This window comes from Psammomys obesus, unplaced genomic scaffold (assembly GCF_907164565.1).
Source record: "Psammomys obesus unplaced genomic scaffold, mPsaObe1.curated_primary_1811, whole genome shotgun sequence".
NCBI classification, from domain to species: domain Eukaryota; kingdom Metazoa; phylum Chordata; class Mammalia; order Rodentia; family Muridae; genus Psammomys; species Psammomys obesus.
The window spans coordinates 25992077-26006228 of NW_026585504.1; the positions used below are offsets into that span (position 1 = coordinate 25992077).

At 40.5% G+C, this 14152-nt stretch overlaps 1 pseudogene; it reads right to left on the reverse strand.

Annotated features, from left to right (window-relative positions):
• Positions 1-236: 236 nt before the first annotated feature.
• The window catches only part of LOC129673090 (flavin reductase (NADPH)-like), a 57386-nt pseudogene continuing 43470 nt past the window's right edge, over positions 237-14152 (reverse strand).

Below are 14152 nucleotides of genomic sequence, written 5' to 3' on the forward strand. Positions count from 1 at the left end.
CAACCAGTATGTTTCCATGCCAGTATCATGCAATTTTTATTACTATTGCTCTGTAGTACAACTTGAAATCAAGGATAGTAATACATCTAGAAGTTTTTTATGTTTATTTATTTATCTACATATCTATTTACTTATTAGATTTTTCTGAAACAATTTGAAGCTCTTGGCTAAAAATTTGTTGAACCTTCTATGTGCATTATTTCTCAGGATGCCAACACCCAACCAAGGACAGGATTCTAGTCACACTGGCGGGAGGGATAGGTGGTGTGTCCATCATAGTTATTGGTGGTGAAGCAGCAGAGCATAAAGTGGCCAGGTCATGCTTGGATATGACCCTCAAGACCTTCATCCATCCAGAGTCATTGTGTAGTCCCTGGTTAGTGTCTGGTCCTCTGCGTGTGGGGGCATCACAACCACATACTTTAGGTATGATTCCTGCAGTACCTTCTGCATTCGGATGTGCTCATCTCATGCCCTGCAGGGGTGAGGGCACCTTGGTTGTGTCCCATAGTAGGAAGGCGGAGGTGCAGGCCACGACCTTGTCCACTTCATGAGCTCTTGACATTACTGTAGTGGGACTGAGGTCATTGCCAGTGCCCAGCAACACGATGACCTCATCTTGCCCAGCTACAGTCTCATCCATATTGGCCTCCTACTGAACAACTCCCACTACCACGTGGAACAGCTGGGGTTCCTCTGACGGCAACCTGCTGGAGTCTCAAACCAGCATCATCACCTCATAACCTGCTTGCACTGCCTTGTGCCAGCGTGGTGAGCCCCATCCTGCCGATGGCACTGAAGATCTCTCTCTTCTTTTTCTTTAATATAATTTTTTATTTATTGCGATATATATACTTTGAATCCCAGCTGTAGCACCACCCTCATCCCCTCCCAACCCCACAGTCTCTCCCTCCCTAATCTCCTCCTATGCCCCTTCCCCAGTCCACTGATAGTGGAGAGCCTCTTCCCCTTCCATCTGACCCTAGCCTACCAGGTTTCATTAGGATTGTGTTTCATAGTCTTCCTTTGTGGCCAGGTAAGGCTGCAACCCCCTCAGGGAGAGGTGATCAAAGAGCCAGCCACTGAGTTCATGTCAGAGATAGTCCCTGTTTCCCTTACTATGCAGACCATTTGGAGACTGAGCTGCCACAGGCTACCTCTGTGCAGGTGGGCTTAAGTTATCTCCATGAATGGTCCTTGGTTGGAGTATCAATGTCAGAAAAGACCCCTGGGCCCAGATTTTTTTGGTTCTGTTGCTCTCCTTCTGGAGCTTCAGGCCCTTCCAGATCTTTATATCTCCCCCTTCTTTCATAAAATTCAGAATTAAGATATTATCTTGCCCTGGGGGAGGGGGCAATATGGCGGCTCCAGGAAAACACTGCTTCTGAGGAACAGGACAACATTTTCTGTACAACGACCAAGAGACAGAACTCTGGGCCCTAAAACAACAGCAATCATGTTTCCCAGGTGAGAGGAAACCCAGGTGAAAGGAAACCCCCTTGTCATGGGAATCAGTTGGGTCCACTCTCTGGCCACCCAGCCAGAACCCAGAAGAGAACTAGGTTGCCAGACCAGAGCCACAAGCCTTTGTGTCCCGATCACCTTCCCAGGCTGAAAGGTGGGCACAAAAACACCAGAGACTGGGAGTCCCAGTCTCAAGAAAAACCCACAGGGAAGGAAGGCAGCGGGACTGGCCATGGGTCACCCAGTCTTTACCTGGAAAAAGTCTCGCAGACTGGCTGGTACAAGCCAACATCACTGAACTGGGCTTAAGCTGCGAGCACAGAGAGTTGCTGCACGCCCAGCTCTCCCGCACAAACAGAGCTGTGCACCCCAGTGCAACAGAGATTGGGAATCCCTGTTGGGAGAGGGCCCCACAGGGAAGGAAAGAAATGGGGCTCACTTGGGTCACCCAGGCTTTGCCTGGGGAAGGTCTCCCAAAATGGCGGGTACAAACCATCATCACTGAACTGGGCTCAAGCCACAAGCACAGAGAGTTGTTGAGCACCCAGCTCTCCAGCACAGACAGAGCTGTGCGCCCCAGGGCAACAGAGACTGGGAGTCCCTTTCAGGAGTAAACACCACAGGGAAGGAAGGAAACCGGGACCCAAATTAGGACATCCAGTACATCCCTGGGAAAGGTTCAGCAGACTGGCCCAACCCAGGGACCTGCTGTGTACCAGATAGCCTGCTGTCACCCGCCACAGATTACTGTTTGGGTACTGGAGCACAGAGCCCCAACCTCAGACTTACAAAAGCCCAGGATCCCCAAGATCAACCCCTAGATACTGCTCCAAGGGGCAACCAGTTATCCCTAACAAAACTGACCAAACCAAGGGAAAAACAGGTTACAGCAGCAGCTCACTAAATTTACAGCAAGAAACCCAGAAGCAGGGCAGCTGTCTCCAGGACTTCTCTAGGTGAGAGGAGAGCCCTCTCGACTAACAAGGACCACAGTTACCACTCAGGTTTCTATGCCTGAGGTGAGCTGTGGCAACTCCTGAAAAACACCAGCCATACAGTGACTATACCCAAAAAGCTGAGGAGGCTTCCTTCAGGAAAAACCATCTTCTTCCCAAGGGGAATCTCTCCACCACAGGATTCCAGTAACCACCAGAAACTTACTCCAAACACCTACAATAGCCCAATGGGTAGAGGTCAGCATAAAAGCTCCACCAACAAAAGACAGAGCAATATGGCATCTCCAGAACCCAGTTATCCAGGGGCAAGTAGCCCTGGACAACTCAACATAAATGAAATTCAAGAAGATGACAAGGCTGCCCACTCTCTCCATATCTCTTTAACATAGTTCTGGAAGTCCTTGCTGGAGCAATAAGAAAGTTGAAGGTGATCAATGGGATACAAATCAGAAAGGAAGAAGTCAAAGTATCACTATTTGCAGATGATATGATAGTATGCCTGAGTGATCCCAAAAATTTTACCAGGAAACAACTACAGCTTATAAACACCTTCAGCAAAGTGGCTGGATACAAATTTAACTCAAAAAAATCAGTAGCCCTCCTGTATACAAAAGACAATAGGACTGAGAAAGAAATTAGGAAAACAACACCCTTCACAATAGCCACAAATGACATAAAGTATCTTGGTGTAACTCTAACAGAGCAAGTCAAAGACTTAAAGTCTTTGAAAAAACCTTAAAGTCTCTGAAGAAAGAAACAGAAGAAGATATCAAAAGATGGAAAAATCTCCCACGCGCATAGATCGGTAGAATTAACATAGTAAAAATAGCCATCCTGCCAAAAGCAATCTACAGATTCAATGTAATTCCCATCAAATTACCAACACAATTCTTTACAGACCTGAAAAGAAAAAAATCTCAACTTCATATGGAATAACAAGAAACCCAGAATTGCTAAAACAATTCTCTACAATAAAAGATCTTCTGGAGGTATTTCCATCCCTGATCTTAAGCTGTATTATAGAGCAACAGTAATAAAAACTCCATGGTACTGGCTTAGAAACAGAATGGTGGATCAATGGAACTGAACAGAAGCCCCAGAAATAAACCCACAAACTTATAGACACCTGATCTTCGACAAAGATGCCAAAACCATACAATGGAAAAAAGATACCATCTTCAACAGATGGTGCTGGTCTAACTGGATGTCTACATGTAGAAAACTGCAAATAGATCCATACTTATCACCATTCACATAACTAAAGTTCAAGTGGATCAAAGACCTCAAAATAAAACCCAACACATTAAGTGGGTTAGAAGAAAAAGTGGGGAAGACTGTAGAACTCATTGGTACAGGAGACAACTTCCTGAACAGAACACCAATGGCACTAGCTCTAAGAGCAACAATCAATAAATGGGACCTCATGAAACTGAAAAGCTTCTGTAAAGCAAAGGACACCGTCATCAAAACAAAATGACTGCCTACAGATTGGGAAAGAATCTTCACCAACCCTTTATCTGACAGAGGGCTAATACACAGTATATATAAAGAATTAAAGAAGCTGAAAAGTAGCAAACCAAGTAATCCAATTAAAAAATGGGAAACAGAGATAAACAGAGAACTCTCTGTAGAGGAATATTGAATGGAGGAGAAACACTTAAAGAAATGCTTAACCTCATTAGCCATTAGGGAAATGCAAATCAAAATGACCCTGAGTTTTCACCTTACACCCATCAGGATGGCCAAGATGAAAAACTCGAGTGACAACACATGTTGGAGAGGTTGTGGAGAAAGGGGAACCCTCTTCCACTGCTGGTGGAAATGTAAACTTGTACAACTACTCTGGAAATCAATCTGGTGCTTTCTCAGACAACTAGGAATAGCACTTCCTCCAGATCCAGCCATACCACTTCTAAGCATATATCCAAAAGAGGCTCAAGTACACAAAAAGGACATTTGCTCAACCATGTTTGTAGCAGTTTTATTTGTAATAGCCAGAAGCTGGAAACAGCCCAGATGCCCCTCAACTGAAGAATGGATGCAGAAATTGTGCTACATCTACACAATGGAGTATTACTCTGCAATGAAAAATAAGGAAATCATGAAAATTTGCAGGTAAATGGTGGGACCTGGAAAGGATCATCCTGAATGAGCTGTCTCAGAAGCAGAAAGACACACCCAGTATATACTCACTCATATAGACATGTAATATAGGACAAACCTACTAAAATATGTATTTCTAAAGAAAGTAATCAAGAGAGAGGACCCTGACTAAAATACTCAATCCCCATTGTGGAAGGCAGAGAGGATGGACATCAGAAGAAGAAAATAAGGAACAAACTAAGAACCTGCCACACAGGGCCTCTGAAGGGCTCTGCCCTGCAAACTATCAAAGCACATGCTGAGACTTATGGCCAACTGTTGGGCAGTGTGCATCGAATCTTATATAAGAAGTGAGAAATAGTAAAATCTGGAGAGGACAGGAACTCCACGAGGAGAGCAACAGAACCAGAAATTTGAACACAGGGGTCTTCCCAGAGACTCATACTCCAACTAAGTATCAGGCATGAAGATAACCAAGAACCCCTGCAAAGATATAGCCCATGACATTTCATTGTCCAAGTGGCTTCCATAGTAATGGGAAGAGGGACTTTCTCTGACATAAAATGATTGGCCTGCTCTTTGATCACCTCCCCTTGAGGGGGAGGCAGCCTTACCAGGTCACAGAAGATGACAATGCAGCCACTCCTGATGTGATCTGATAGACTAAGATCAGAAGGAAGGAGAGGAGGACCTCCCCTATCAGTGGAGTTGGGGAGGGGCAAGTGTGAATAATGGGGAAGGAGGGTGGTACCGGGAGGAGAGGAGGGAGGGGCTTATGGGGGCATACAAAGTGAATAAAGTGTAATTAATAATAAAAAGATATTATCTTAGTGGGTTTTTCCTTTGATGAGTATTCCCTATTTTTTTTTTTTTGTTAATGTTAGTTGAAAACATATTTTGTTAGATATTAGAATGCCCTACTCCAGCTTGCTTCTTGGTTCTTCTGTTTGCTTGGAAAATTTTTTTCCAGCCCTTTATTCTGAGGTACTGTCTATGTTGCTAAGGTGTGTTTCTTGTATATAGCAGAAAGATGGATCATGCTTACAGATTCATTCTGTTAGTCTGTGTCTTTTTATTGGAGTTGCATCCTTTGATGCTGAGAGAGTAATGACCAATGACTGTTAATTTATATTAACTTGATGTTGGTGGTATTAGTGTGTGCTTGTGTGTTTGTGTGTACTTCCCTTATGAATATTTGCAGGCAAATGTATGGAACTAGAAAAGATGATTCTCAGTGAGGTATTCCAGAAGCAGAGAGACATGCATAATATATACTCACTTATAAGTGGATATTAGCCATATAATATAGGATAAACATATTAAAATCTATAGATCTAAAGAAGCTAAACAACAAGGAGGGCCCTAGGGAAGATGCTTAATTTTCATACAGAAGAGCAAACAGGAAAGACACTGGGAGCAGTAGAAGAGAGGGAAAAGGATTGGAGCCTACTACAGATGTCCTCTAAAAGACTCCACTAAGCAGGGGATTGAAGCAGATGTGAGACTCACAGCCAAATTTTGGACAGAGCACAGGCAATCTTATGGAAGAGGGGAGATATAAAAGGACCTGGAGGGGACAGGAGCCCCGCAAGGAGACCAACAAAGCCAAAAAAAGCTGGGCCCTTGATGGACCATAGAGACTGAGAGGACCTAGACCCCCTGCTCAGATGTAACTCATAGACAGCTCAGTCTCTATGTAGGTACCCTAATAAGAGGAAAAGAGACAGTCTCTTCCATGAACTTGATTGGCTGCTCTTTGATCACTTTTGCCTTAAAATTTATTTTTTGAGAATGTCATACAGTATATTTTATCATTTTATTTCCCATAATCCCTAACTTCTCTCAGATCCTCCCTACAACATTACACACAAAACTTTATGTTCTTTTCCATTTTAAAAGATGCAAAAGCAAGAGAAAAATGTCTTGTTCAATGTCTAAAATACTAAAAGTATCTTGTTCCATTTCTGTTGGCCATGTATTCCTGAGCATTAGTTCTGCCTTGAAGTGCGGTTGATACACCTAGTTTCATTCCATTGAAGAAACCGACCTCCACCTCCCAACAACTATCTTTTATAAACTACCTCTTAGCTATCAGAGGGAATTTTGGTTCACTTTCTCTCTTTTCTGCTGGGATTTTTCCCCCCCAGCCTTGAGTTTTTGCAGATCTTATATGTGTTGCCATAATCTCTCTGTGAGTTCATATGTAGATCTGCCCTGGTACATCTGGAAAGTGTTGTTTCCTCAAAGTTATCTACCACATATGGCGCTTGCACTCTTTCTACCTCTTTTTCACAGAGATCCGTGAGCCTCGAGGGGAAAAGTCTAATAAATATATCCCATTCCGAACTGAGCATTCCAGTGTCTCTCAAGCACTGCATGTTTCTCAGCTGTGGATCTCTGTGTTAATTACCATCCACTTCAAGATGAAGCTTCTTTATTGAGGGCTGAGTAATGTGCTGGTCTATGGCTTCAGCAGTACGTCATTAGGAATTATTTTATTGCTATGTTCATTTAGCAGAATAACAGTAGTAGGTTTTTCCTGGAATATAACTGATGTAGTCTCAGGTTCTTGGACACATTAATGCTATAAAGTATGAGTTCTATTTCACTGAGTGATACTTACATCTGATAAGAACTTGGTTGGTCATTTTCCTACCATTACTGCCACTGTTGTAGCAGTGGACATATCTTTGTTAGTGGGTTGCTTTTGTAGGTTACAGAATTTGTAGTTGGGTAAGATTGATAATTTCTCCTCACATAGTGTGTATAGCATTATCTTTCAGTATGAATGCTATCTCTCAGTATGAAAGCTCCTACTTGAGTACCACTTGTGTTTTCCCATTTGTGCTAAAATCAATCATGTGGTATGTTCAGCAATAGGGCCTTACCATCCAACATGTGGAGGGTAACTAACAGCATTGGCAGCAGTCGATAATGTTTTGTGGGTCTTTGGGCCACTTGAGCCCGTGACTCTTAAAGATTTAGCCCAGTCCTGGTACTAGGGGTTTTATTTGGTAGTGTATGCTTTCTCAAAAAGTTGAGGTGTTTTCCTCCCCCCCCCCCCGTTGTATGGTGACTCCATTTACCTTGCTTTCTATGTATGAATTTTAGAAAGCTTGCAGAGTAGTAGGTTTTTACATGGCTTTCAAATGGCCTTTAGTGTTAGTCATTCTTACCCATACTCTCTTCTCTGCCCTGTCTTCTCATCCAATACCTACTCTCTTTAATCCTCCTGTTCTAATGTTCCCAATATCCAATTCTAAAACTGTATTCTATATCTGCCTTCCTTGAAAGATCTCCTCTTCCCCAGCTTGCATATAGTTGCTCAACCTCCTTGGTATTCTAAAGAAATACATGTATCTGATGTATAAAAGACAATATTAAAAAAATAAGAGAAAACATTCAATGTCTGCCCTTTTGGGTCTATGTTACCTCATTCAAGTTTTTAACTCCATTAATTTACTCACAGATTTCATAATTTCACCATTCTTATTAGTTGAATAATAATCCATGTGTAAATGTACCATATTCATTAGTTGGTGGACATCTAGGCTGTTTCCAATTATGAATAGAATGGTAATAAACATGGATGGTCAAATATCTCTATAAAAAGATGTAGAGTACTTTGAATATATATACCCAAGAGTCATATATCTGGATCTTGTAGCTCTTGATCTATTTTCAGCTTTTGAAAAATGTTCTCTCCTTGTTTTTATTGTTTGGACTATCATCAGCAATGAATAACTGTTCTCTTTTCCTACATCCTTGCCAGCATGTCCTGTCCTTTGTTTTGTTGATGCTGGTCTTTCTGACTGAGGTAAGAGGAAATCTCAAAATAATTTCAATTTTTGTTGCCCTGATGGCTAAGAATTTTGAAATTTTTAAATGATTGTTATCCATTTGTCTTTTGGGAATTCTTTGTTTTTGCTGTTTTTTTTTTTTGCCACGAATATAAGATTTAATATTTAATATCTTTATTTATTTTTTAATTTTTTATATTAATTACAATTTACTTTGTATCCCAGCTGTAGCCCCCTCCGGCTTCCCTCCCAACTCCACCCTCTTTCTCTCATCTCTTTCCTGCCCCTCTCTAAGTCCACTGATAGGGGAGGTCCTCTTCCCCTTCCATCTGACCCTGGCTTATCAGGTCTCACTAGGATTGGCTGCAATGTCCTCCTCTGTGGCCTAGCTAGGCTGCTCCTCCCACGGGGGGTGGGGATGTCAATTCTTGACATTCAGGTTTTTTGAGTTCTTTGAATATTCTACCTGAAGTATAATTGGCCAAGATATTTTTTTCTATTCTTTTGGTTACATCTTTGGTTGAATTATGATGTTATTTGTTGTTCAGAAGCCTTTTAATTTCTGAGGTGCCATTTATTAATTTTTGGTCTTACTTCCCGAGTTATGGAAATCCTTTTTAGAAAGTAATTTCCTATGACAATGAATTAATAAATATTCCATACTTTCTCTTCTATAATATTAAGTACATTAGGTTTTGTGTTGAGGTGGTAGATAATCTTTTTGTTTTGTTCTTGTATTCAGTTTACAAGTATTGTATTGATAATTTTTGCATCTATGTTCATGAGAGAAATTGTTCTATAATTTTCCACCTATAATTGAGCCTTGTGTGGTTTTTATTAATGTAATACTGGCCCAAATATATACTGGACAAAAATATGGTATCTCTTAAAAAATGGTGTTAGTCAAACTGGAGAACTTCCTGCAGAAAATGAAACTAGATCCTTATATCTCATACAACAGAAGGCTAAACTCCAAATGGATCAATAACCTCAACATAAGGTCTGATAACCTCAGTATGACAAAGGAGAAATTAAGTCATCACATTTTTTCTCTTTTTTCCCCCCTCACAGGAAAGGACTTTCTAAGGACTACTTTGATTGACCAAGTTTCAAGACCAACAAATGCCATATGAGATTTCACGAAATTAAAAAGTTTTTATATAGCCAAGGACACTACCACTTGAGTGAAGTGGCAGCCTGAAGAATTAGAAAAAAATTATCAGCTATACATCTGACGAAACGTTATAAGCTAGAATATAGAAAAGCTACAAAAAACTGAACACCAAGAAAACAAACAACCCAATTTAAAAAAACGGGGATATGGAACCAAATAGAGAATTTTCAAAGGATGAAACACAAGTGGTTGAGAAACATTTTAAAAAGTAGTCAACATCCTTAGCCATTTGGCAAATGGAAATTAAAACCACTTTGAGATTTCATTTTATCCCATTAAGAATGGCTATGATTAGCTAGCGTATGAACACAAAGCAAACAAACAAACAAACAAACAAACATAATGACAAAACGTGCCTTGGCTGTAGGGAAAAGAGAAGATACATGCATTAATTGTGGGAATGCAAACTGGTGCAGGGACTATAAAAATCAGTATGGAGATTCTTGAAACACTTAGGTAAAGATTTATCATACAATCCAGCTATAGTCCATGGGAATATGCTTAAAGGACTCTTTACCATACTGCAGAGAATTCTGTTTGTCCACGTTCATTGCTATTCCATTCACCGCATCCAGGAAATGGAATCAGCCTAGATGTCCACAAACAGATTAGTGAATAGCAAAAATATGATATATTTACTCAGTAGAATATTATTCAGTTGTTAAGAAAAAGGACATCATGAAATTCATAAATGAATGATTGAAATGCAAAAACTGTAATGAGTGAGGTAACCTAGACCCAGAAAACAAACATTGCATATTTTTTTCACATGTGGATGTTAGTATTGAATAGTTAGATATGTGTGTTGAATTTGGAATATGAATAGAGGTTAGGAGACTGATAAGGGGCAGTGAGGGAGAGGGTTCTTTTAAGGGACATATGATAAAATACGGCAAATTAAAGCAGGAAGGGAATAACATATTAAGAGTTAAATTGGGCAGGGAATGGGAGGCCACATGGAAAAAAAATCACTAACACTAAAAACCTTTTGAAAAAGCCATATGGAAACCTATTGAAGGGGCTTCCAACAATATGTACATACACATAATAAAAAGCATTTAATTTTCTCCATTAATTAATTTATTTAATAACTTTACAGCCCAATTACAGCCTCCTCCCTTCTTTCCTCCTCTCCTCCCAGTCCCACCCTCACATCCACTCCTCCTTCTCCCTTTCCTTTTGTCCTCGTAGAAGGGGAGGACCCTCTTGGGTACCAACCCACCCTGGCACATCCAGTCACAGCAGGACTAAATGCATCCTCTCCTACTGAGGCCAGACAAGGCAGCCCAGCTAAGGGAAAGGGATCCAAAGAAAGACAACAAAGTCAAAAGACAACTCCTACTCCCACTTTTAGGATGATGAATAAGCCACCCACATGATGAACAAGCTACATACACATCTGCTTCTTTTGTGTAAGTGGCACATACATGCTCTTTGGTTGGTGGTTGAGTCTTTGTGTGCCCCCGTGGGCCCAAGTTAGTTGACTCTGTAGGTCTTTTTGTAGAATCCTTGACTGCTCTAGCTTCCTCTTTCCTTTCTCCCACTCTTTCACAAGACTCCCTGAGTTCAGCCTATTGTTTGTCTATGATTCTCTACATCTGTTTCTATCAACTGCTAGATGAAGCCTTTTCCAGCTATTCATTTGGTTGGGTAAACTGTCTGCTGTATATTGAAATGCCAGGGGATAGATTCTTCACTGAGGGTAGGTTGATGCCTCCTTGCACTTGTGGGTCACTTTTTCATCTAGTCACTTCTATTCATGACCACTGGCAAATAGCCCATCATTACCTCTGGCAAGCCCTGATGGGTTTAAGTCTGAGTAATTGTCAAATGGGGTCTGGGTCTTCTGGAGATGCTGACCTGAGAATCATGTGCAAATTTATCTCCTGCAACCAATAGAAACTGAAAATTATTTTTTAATTAGAAAAAAAAAGAAAGTCAAGAAGCTTCATATGGGTAGGCAAATCAGATTAGTAATATGTGACCTGCTGATCTAGACACAGATTTTATAAGCGCTGAACATAAAGGATGCAGAGAATATGTCATTGTACTGTAATACTGTGTTTCTCCTCCTCTTCCTCCTCTTCCTTCTCCTCCTCTTCCTCTTGCTGATGCTGTTGTTGCAGTGGCAGATGCTTCCATCTAGCATCCTTCTTTTCATAGGATAAAACTCGTACTTGCATTATTACAATTCCTATTCTTTCTCAGACTTCAAAGCAGTGTGGGTTTAAAATAAGACTGCAGCTGTTGCTAGGTAATACCGTAACATTGACATATGTCACATGTCTTAAGATTCACAAAATGAATAATAAATCCCTTAAAACAGAGGCATTTGACAAAATATTTGTGTGTGTATGTGTGCGTTGTTGGTGGTGGGTTTTTTGTTGTTGTTGTTTTGTTTTTGTTTTAATAAGCTCTTACTATGTGTACCTGGCCTGGTCTATAACTTACTATGTAGACCAGGCTGGCCTTGAGTTCAAAGATATCTGCCTCTGCCTCCCAAGTGCTGGGATTAAAGTCATGCACCACCACACCCAGCTTTTATCTGATATACAGGAGCCTCACCTGAACTGGTATGTAGTTCATGTACATCAAGTGTGGTCTTTCCAGTTTTTTTTCAGAAGCCACCCATTTGTAAAACTGTAAAAGATTATCCTATCTCCTTTATGAGATGAGCCAATATTTTACAACTTCAGAAATTCAGATTATAGCAATGACCCCATAAGGTCTTCTGCATGGTACAATTGTGCCCTTATACACCAGAGGTAGAAGGATAAGAAGAAAAAGCTTAAGAGAGAAAAGCTGGAGTCATCTTTGCTGCTTCTGTGCTTGTCTGTAGCTGGGTGTTTGAACTTGTATGAGTTGCTTTCACTATTCTAGGATTCTGTTTCTTTATTTGTAATACCAAGGGCTCAAATTAGATCTCCCAAGAGCTTCCATGTTTTTCACTCTGAATCTGTTGCTCCAGCACCTCCAACTATTTGTCTAATCCTGCCAAGGAAGGACATGTCACGTGTGTGGAGGGGACCCCGCCCTTTCAGGTGTTTTCTTTCATGTCTTATTAAGTTCCTCATTTGTATCTACCTCATATCTCCAACAACTTTAAGTTGTAGCATTCACTGCCAGTTTTTTTTTCCTTATCCTTTGTGACCTAAGTAGTAAAGGAGTTACTATGACAACAGAGCGATTTTCCTGGATGGCCACATTCAATTTTCTTAAGTGGATATTAGGATTGCAACATATTTCATTAACTCCGAGGCCCTTGGGAGGCAATGTCCAAGTGCAGTGCATACCAGAGCTACAGGTTAAGCCTAACAAAACTCCAATTTATTGACTATAAGGGGATGGTATTTTCTTTGCAAGGCCTGCGTCGCTGTATCTTGGTTTTAGTAAGTGTCAAAAGTAATTAGTAAAGGAAAAAATTAAAAGATCTTCTGTTTTAGCTAACAAAAAATGGGATATAAACTTTAAGCACAGTGCAAAATAGCATATATCAAAAAGTAAATAGCCAAGATATTAAAAAACGTTTTGCACCTATTTGTTTATTTTTTTATATGAAAGAGGAAAATGGACCTTTATCTAAATTAAAATTTAGATTTCCAAAGGCAGTGCATAAAGCAGATGACATTCATATAAGGCTAATGTCCAATAGTAAAGAAAAGAGTGGATTTAGTTTTGAAGAAAAATGTTAATTTTGACTGACAATCATAATATTAATAAAAATAAAATAATTTCTGATAGTAGCAGAAGCAATGAACATTTTTAGTGCTTTCCACACACCAGACTTTGTATTCATGACAGCCACATGGAGTATTTTTGTTTATTGTTGCAATTTTACTTATAAAAGAAATGGAGATTCAGAGAAGTTAGTGATTTGCTGTCTAATTGCATCAAGGGCAATGAGTAGCAAATTTAGAACTGCCTCAGTCTTTTTGCCTCTGCCTCGTCTTGTACGCTTGTACAGTGAACATTTAGTGCTGTTGCCCGCCCACCGAAGGTGAGGCAGTTAAGAGAGAAAGGAGGTTTCAGAGTACTTCATCTCAGCTTCCTTCAGCTTGATAGGCTGGAGGTAAGCTTGTGCTGGCAAACTGATTTGAATATGACTGTTGAGCGGGTAGTGTCATGCTGTCTAACAAGCCGGAGATGACTTTGTAAGGCTCACAGAAACATATGTGTATGTGTGTGAGAGGAATGGGGGGTGGGAGGGTACGGTAAGGGTTAAGATTGTATAGATTTTTTGCAGTGTATTCTTTTCATATTTAAAAAAGACCTCAGGCAGGCAAATATGTCATCTTTTTTACTGGGAAAACACATTCAACCTGCATACACACACACATTTATTATTATTTAGGAACTGAAGCAATCTCATGTGTCTCCTAAGCATTGTTTATAATTGTAGGTCTACAGTCATAGTAAACACTGCATGTAAGAAAGCTGAGCAGAGCCTATTGGTCACAATGGGTTTGATTAAGATTGCTACTTTCCCAACTTGCAGCCCAGACTGTGGTGATAATATACCCTGACTCTGGTTAATCTAAGAGGTAGAAGACTTTTTGGTGGGGTATAAGTACATGGGATAAGTCAGGTAGAGCTGTCTTAGCACCCTTGCTACACAACTTCTTAGCAGCAGCAGCAGCAGCAGCAGCAGCAGCAAC